Below are 8,496 nucleotides of genomic sequence, written 5' to 3' on the forward strand. Positions count from 1 at the left end.
CAAACTTGACATACTGAATGTGACAGTCCTTCTCTTCCCTCTCAAATCTGCCTCATCTCTAGTCTTCCCCATTCTAGTAAAGAACACCCTCCTCTACTCATCTCAGAAATCTAAGAGCCATTTTGGCACTTTCTCTTGCAAACAGGCACCCCGTCTCCAGTCAGTGCATCCTCACCACGTCCAGTTGAACCTACCTCCAAAATATATCACAAAGCAATATTATTTTCAACTCGCTCCTGCCTCCCCAGCCTAAGTCGCCACCATCTCTCACAATAGCCTCTTGCTGCCTTTTCACTTCCTCTCTCATCCCTCCCAGTCTCTTCACCACCCAGGAGTTAGAATGATCTTTTCACAGAGCTAATGATTATACTTGGGATAAAAGACCGCCAAAGTCTTGCATGATATCCTCTTGCCCAACTCTCCAACCTCAGCTGGTCCTGCTCTGCCTCTTACTGTTTTCTCTGCGCCAACCATCGTGGCATCTTTAGTGCCCTGAATTTGTCAGCCCCCTTCAGGGGTTGTTTCCTCTGCTTAAATGCCCTTGTCCCTCTCTGTCTGGCTGGCTGCTACTGGCTTCCATATCACTTCCTCAGAGAGAACCCCTTTGGTTTCCGAATCTAAGTGAACTCCTCTTGTGGCATTCTCTTAGAGCATCCTGTACTTCTCTGATATAGCATCATAACTAAAAAGTAATCATTTTTGCCACTATTTGTTAAATGTTTGCTCCCTCCTTAGAATAAAAACTCTACACAGGCAGTGACCTGGACTGTCTTATTCACGACTGTCCCTAGTACCTAGGATGAATCTACTGCAGAACCGGCTGAATGACAGTTAAGTGAATGAGTTGTGTTCGGTAAAACACAATTCCTTAAGAATCTGGACAAGTCTCTAGAGTTTGTTCTAACTTAACCTAACCTGTATTTTCACATGTGGCTCAAACATGTACTAACTGTGTAACTGGATTAGTTGTGGCATCATTTAAAGCATGTAATACTGCTTTTTATAGTTTAAAAAAATGTACAGCATTTATTCAGAACTACTGTGCATTGATCAAACTGTGCTTTTAGGTTGAGTTCTTGAAAGAACTGAATAACACTGCATATAAAGATAGAATCTCAGAACCATTGGTCAGATTAAAAATTATTTATTTTAGAACAAATAAGAGAGCTTTGCAAGGTTTATGGATACAAGCTGAACGAAGACAAGTCAAAAGCATTGCTATATACCAGCAGTTATCAAGCACGAAATGTAGTGGAAAGAAAGATATTGTCAGTAATAGCAACAAAAGATACAAAGTAGGAGTCCACTTTATTTAAAGACATCTGAGAACTTTATAGAGAAAATTGCAAAACATCACTAAGGGAGGAGGAGGAAATCTGAGAAAAATATACAGCCATACATCGTCATGGACTCTGTATCATTAAGATTTCTTCCCCAATTTAATCTACTACATTAAATGTTATTGCAATGAAAAATTTTAAGTTCTTTTTCCCCATGGGGCTGGAAATATTTGCCCTAAAACTTGTATGGAAACACAAAGGACCACGAAAGGGAAGACACAATTTTGAAGAAGAAAAAGTGGGGAGATTTATTCTGCCAGATGTAAAGGCTTATTACAAAGCTTCAGTAATTATGACAGTGCTCTGTGCTACAGGAGACCAATACAGCAGTGGAGCAGAGCAGAAGGCCCAGAAGCATATTGAAACCTGATATATGACTGATGTTATATTAGGGCAGAGAAAGGATGGACTAGTCAATAAACGGTGCTGAGACAACTGAATGTCAATTGGGGCATCACTGCGAGAGCAGCTTGGCACTGTCTTATCAAGTTGAAGATGAACGTTTTCTAAGACTTGGCAATTCTACTCTGTAATTTCTGAAGTCTGTACCCTTAAGAAATGTCAACCTGTGTTCAAAGATGTTTCTAGCAACAATGTTTGTAATAGTGGGGGGAAAAGGGAATACCCTAAGTGTCCATTGACAGGGTGACAGATAAAGAAATGTTGCTTTGTTCATACAGTGGAATTCCATACAATGATGAAAATTAGTGCATCAGAGCTGCACGTAGCAACACGCTCATTGAGTAAAAAATTTATGAAAGAATACATACACTATGATTCTGTTTATATAAAGTTTAAAAACATGCAAAATGTTTGTGATTCACTCAGAGCAAATGTCTAAACACAAGCAATAGAATGATAAACAAGAAATTAAGGATACTGGTTAATTGTGGTGAGAGGAGAGACATTTACTGGGCAGAACTACGAAGGGGCTTCAACTGTATCTTTAATATTTCTTTTCTGTTTCTTACTGCAGATTTCTTTCTTTTTTTCTTGTAAAATATGTATTAGTTTCCCAGCGCTGCCTTAACAAAGTTCCACAAACTAGGTGACTTAAAACAACAGAAATTTATTCTCCCACAGTTTTGGAGGTCAGACGTCCAAAATTAAGGGGTTACAGGGCTACGCCCCTGTGTGATACACTGGGTAGAACCCCTCCTTGCCTCTTCCTGGCTTTTGACAATGGACGTCAACCCTGGACGTTCCTGCTCTTTCAGTCGCTTCTTTCCCATCTCTGCCTCTGTCACCACACGGTGTTCTCACTGTGTGTCTCTGTCATCTCCCCTTTTTATAAGGGCACTAGTCATTTTGGACTAAGGACCCATCCTGTTTTGTATGGCCTCATCTTAACTAATTACATCTGCAACCATCCTTTTTTCAAATACAGTCATTCTGAAGTGCTGGGAGCTAGGACCTTAACATGTCTTTTCAGTTTTCTCTGGATATATGCCCAGAAATGGGATTGCTGGATCATATGCTAAGTCTGTTTTTAGTTTTTTTAAGGACTCTCCATACTCTTTCCACAGTGGATGCACCAATTTACATTCCCACCAGCAGTGTGGGAGGGTTCCCTTTTCTCCACATCCTCTCCAGCATTTATTGTTTATAGACTTTTTAATAGTGGCCATAGATAAATAACAAGGTCCTACTGTATAGCACAGGGAACTACATCCAATATCTTGTAATAACCTATAGTGAAAAAGAATATATATATATATATATATATATATATATATACACACATACACACACACACACACACACACACACACACACACACATGTATAACTGAATCACTGTGCTGTACACCAGAAATTAACACAACATTGTAGATCAACTATATTTCAATTAAAAAGAGAAACTGAAGAACCCCAAACATATCTTTTCAGGATACACAGTACAATCCATAACAAGATATAATTTACATGCCGTGAAACATACAGATCTAAAATGTATATTTTGATGAGTTTTGACAAATGCATGTGCCTATTTGTATTAGTTTTCTATTGATCCGCAAACTCAGTGGCTTAAAGCAATGCACATTTATTATCTTACTCTCCTCTAGATCAGAAGTGTAAGATAGATCTCACTGGATGAAGATCAAGGTGTTGACTGGGCTGTGTTCCTTTCCGGGAGCTCTAGAGGGGAATCTGTTTCCTTACCTATTCCAACTTCTAAGGACATTCCCCGGCACATAGCTCTCTCCTCCATCTTCAAAGCCAGCAGCGTTACATCTCTCTGCCCTGTCTTCTGGTGTCAGGCTCTCACTCTGAGTACCGCTTGGAAAGGGTCTCTGCTTTTCAGGGCTGCTATGATTAGACTGAGCCCACCCAGGTAATCTCTCCACTTCAAGGCCCTTAATCCTAATCAACTCTGCAAAGTTGGATTTGATAAGATAAAATTTGCTGGATAAGATAACACACTCCAGGCCTGGAACGTTAAGACATGGATTTCTTTGGGGAACATTATTCTGCTTACTACACCGTGAAATACACACCCAAAGTATAAAACATTTCCAAATGTCTAGAAAATTCCTTTATGCCTCTTCTCTGTCAGTCATAGCCAACACCCAGAGGCAACCTCTGTTCTGATTTCTATCATCTTCAATTAGTTGGGCCTGTTCTAGAATAGGACATACAGTATGTTCTCTTTTGTGTGTAGCTTCTGTCTCACTGCGTAATATTTTTGAGGTTCTTCTATGTTGTTACATTTATCAGTTACCCATCCATTTTCCTTGTTGAATAGTATTCCATTTTATGAATATACGAAAATTTGTGTAGTCTCTTTTTGAGAAACATTTGGGTTATTTTCTGGTCTGAGGCAATTATAAACTTTCTCATATAAATCTTTTTTGGACACATGTTTTAATTTCTGTTGGGTAAAAACTTAGGTGAATTGCTGAGTCATGGGACAGAAAATATTTAACTTTATATGAAACTGCCAAATTGTTTTCCAGAAGTAGTGTTTACCAATTTAAATTCCCACCATCAGTGAATGAGAATTCCAGTTCCTCCTTATCTTTGCCAACATTTGATATTATTGATCTTTTCAGTTTTAGCCACTAGGTGGGTGTTTATTTCTTAAAAATGGATAACAGAAGCAATTTTTTTTTCTCCAACAACAAAATAAGGAATATTCCTCAAAACTTTAGCTCGAGTTTTATAGAGTAAAGCTTTGTTGGTATACATTAGCAAATTATTTTTATGGCCATCGTAAGATTATAACTTAGAAGTATTCTTAAAATTTTTAAAAATTAATTTCTTAATATAAGAAATTTATTGATTTATATATAATCTATCTATATCTATATCTATATATATCTATCTTAGGAAACCAATCTTTTTCTCTCCCATCAAATTTCATCCTTGTAATTGACCTGATGCCTTTAATTAAATACTTCTCTTGGTTTTTCAACATTTTCCCACTTTCTGAAGATGGGCTGTTTTATTTATCTGTCTTTCTGTCTCTAGTGCATAGCACAGTGCTGGGAACATAGCCAGTGCTCAGTAAGGTTGTTGAATGCATAAACATATAAATATGCTCACTGATACAAAGCCACATAGGAAAGATGAGAGCTACCTATCTCTCTTATAATAGAAAACTAGTTTCAGATTTGTGCTTAAATCTTAATTTGACCTCAGTTACAAATTTGAGTTGAGATAAAATCTTTTTTAAACTCAATTTATATTTATTTTAATGGTTGCCTTCTCTTTATTTTTTAATTTATGTTTTATTTTTTTACTGAAGTATAGTTGAAGAGATAAAACCCTTTTAATTCTATTTATAGTGAAATTCGCTTGAGAAGAAAATTAGCATTTGTAAAAAAAAAAAGATCAGGGATCTGATGTCCGTGTTCTCTTAAACCGCTAATTTTCCATCCACAGGCTTGTTTTCAGGTGTGACATAACATGACTCATAACACTTCTGGGGTGGCTGTTTTTATATTTAGTAGTCTGATATCACCTTATTCTACACCAAAAGTCATGGCCATGGCCTTCCAGCTGTTTTGAGTTCTACTAGAAGTGAAAGTCTCTGGATAAAATTTTCGTGAGTCAAACTGAATCTAAATGTAACCAGAAGTGCCTGTCTGTTACCTCCGAATCTGTAGGTAGAGTTCAGGGACTCTGTTAAAATTCTGCAAAAAAAAAAAAAAAAAAAGTGTATGTGTGTGTGAGTGTGCAAGTGTGAACTTTTCAGGGAAGACAGTCCACTTTTCATCAGATTTTCAAAAGCCAAGAAATATGAAAAATTATAGAGCAGAGTTAACAGATTTAATGCTGTGGCTACATTGACTTGCCAGTTACGTCTATTTGTGCATAACAGTCCCTCAACTCATTAAATTAAATAATTAACTTGATTATTCTTCTTCTGAGTTGACCGTGCAAGTGTTTGCTTGAATAGATCAAAACAATTTCCTGACATAATGCAGGTGCATCTCCAGACATCACTGACACAATGGGAAGAAATTTCACCAGGAGGCAAATCTCTCGGTCATAGAAAGCACAGAACTTCACCTCTCTGAGATTTACTGTTATGTCTAGACTTCAAATCATTCTGATTTTTCTAATAGACTCAGGCTGCCTTTCCAAAGGTCCAATTTGCCCATCCAGATCATCTTTTTCTGTTTCCTTGAGGGGTCAGGCAATGAGATAGTTATTCTTTGGCATTTCATAAAGATTGACCCCCAAAGGATTCCAATCCGTCAAAAACTAATTCCCAGTTTAGTATGAATCTCTTGATTCCTCTTAGTGTCAAGATGAGACTAGACACGAGATGGAAACTCAAATTTCAGAACAGAGAAAAAAGTAAAACAAACCATGATTACCAATCAGATTTAGGAAAGGGTACAAGGCGAAAGAAGAAGCAAACCTGTAGAATATAATCCTTTGGAAGAGTCTGGATTAGAGTGGCCCAGGGGAGTCAGTCATCATCAGATATAAATGGGAGTGTGGGGGAGGGGGGTTCTGAGACATTTGCAGGAAGTACACTTTGTACAAACTTGAAAAGTCACCTAGGGCTCATGACTCTCCTTCCGAGCCTAAGTCACATCCCCTTTATTGTTTATTGTTATTTCAGTTCGTTTTATTGCGTGTAGTAGTATAAGACTTCTTACAGCAATGCTGGAATGCAGGTTTACTTTTATATGTGTTTAAATATTAACATTATAACCTCCTGTCCTCATCAATCCAGGCCTCCCTCCCATTGCTAGTCTTCATTTCAGAGGTGGGACTCCCAGTAAAAGAATGAGTGTACATTGGGATGGGATGGCCAAACTGGGCATTGGGAAACTGCATTCTACTTTATTGCCAACATTACCTAACATTTTGGAAGTGAGCCAACTTCATCTTTTGCGGGGTTTGAAGAGCTGGCTGGGGTTTGCACCAGCTTCATCGTGGTAGAATTTTCTAGTAAACGGTAAAGTTTTCTAACGTGGATGTTGTCCACATGCGTCTGTTTCCATTTCTCTGCCAAATCAAAGGGCTCCTGTTTGGCCCTGTCCCTAGTTCTTGATGCAATGTGTTAGACTTTTCACCTCCTTCCTGGAACTCTCCTCCTTTGCTGTCTGTCATCTAAAATTCTCTCAGCTTTCTTGTCTCTTATCAGTCTTCTTTCCGCAATCATCTCTGATTCCCCAAGGCTTAGTTTTCTTCCTCTGCTTTTCTAACTCTACATTCATTCCCCTCCCCTCTTTTTTTATGGTCTTCCAAATATGTATGTATATGTGGATGCATTTATTTATTTAAATAAATGGTAAGTGTTTGTTATATTTTGTCAAACTGTATATACAGTTATCCCTCAGTGTCCATGGGGGATTGGTTCCAGGAACCCCACCATGGACACCAAAATCCACAGATGCTCAAGTCCCTTATATAAATTGGTGTAGAATTTGCATATAACCTATGCACATTTTCCCAGATACTTTATTACTTTTTAAATTTACTTTTCTTATAAGGAAAAAGAAACAGACTCACTGTTCTTGTCTGATATAGAGAACAAACTAGTGGTTATACCAGTTGGGAGAGGGGAGTGGGGAGGGGCAAGATAGGGGTAGAGGCTTAAGAGGTGCAAACTACTGTATACAAGATAAATAAGCTAGAAGGATGTATTACACAGCATAGGGAATATAGATAATATTTTATAATAACTATAAATGGAGTGTAACCTTTAAAAATTGTGAATCGCTGTGTTGTACACTTGAAACTTATATAATATGGTACATCAGCTATACCTCAGCACATTCACTCTTTGAGAGAACTTTATTCTTTCCGTGGTTGTGATTCCAGAATCATGTATGCTCCCCACTCACTCTAGTGCAGATCCTCTACTGGTAGCTGCCCATGTAAATGCTCCCTTTAAGCGACCCCACAGCTCTCCAAATTCAGAACGTCTAAAATTTCATGCAGCAACCTAGAACTATAAGACAGCAACATTATTCATGTGTCAGTCTGCCAGGACAGAAAAGCTTGAAAATATTCATTCTAATGAGAGTGTGGAGACATGGCTCTTTGTGCTCCGTGAGTACAGGTGTTTATTTATTGGTACACATTTATTTGGCAATGTTTGTCAACATTTAAAAGATGCCTATTACATTTTTGAAAAATATATTATTTGGCCTAGCTCATTTACTGCTAAGAATCTAGCTTAGAGATATATGTCCATAAATATGTAAAAATAATTGCATACAAGAATTTGCATTGTAGCAATGTTTTGTAGGTGCAGACAATAATAGTAGCAACAGCATCCCACCAAAGCAATCCCATTAGACACAGCTAATCAGGAAGACTGGTTAAATAAAGTAAGTCCATACCATGAAATACTATATAGCTGTCAAAAAGAATAAGTCCTCTCTGGAAAGCTCTGTCTTAAAAATATACTATTCAAGGCAATGCAAATAAGAGTTGGTAGAATATGATCATGTTGGTGTAAAAGACACTTTCAAGAAAGAATACACAAGAAGCAGCTACTGGTCACTGTGTTTTGAGACTATGAGCTGGGAAAGAGGGGGAAGAGGATTTTACTTTTCATTATATGCCATATTGTATTTCTTGGGTTTTGAAACTATTTGTAGTTTTATTGATAACACTAAAAAAGAAAATGACTTCTTTCTTTCTTACAAGTTCATTTCCTGTTTTCCCCAACTTTGTCCACATCACTC

This window comes from Camelus dromedarius, chromosome 7, assembly GCF_036321535.1.
Source record: "Camelus dromedarius isolate mCamDro1 chromosome 7, mCamDro1.pat, whole genome shotgun sequence".
NCBI lineage: Eukaryota > Metazoa > Chordata > Mammalia > Artiodactyla > Camelidae > Camelus > Camelus dromedarius.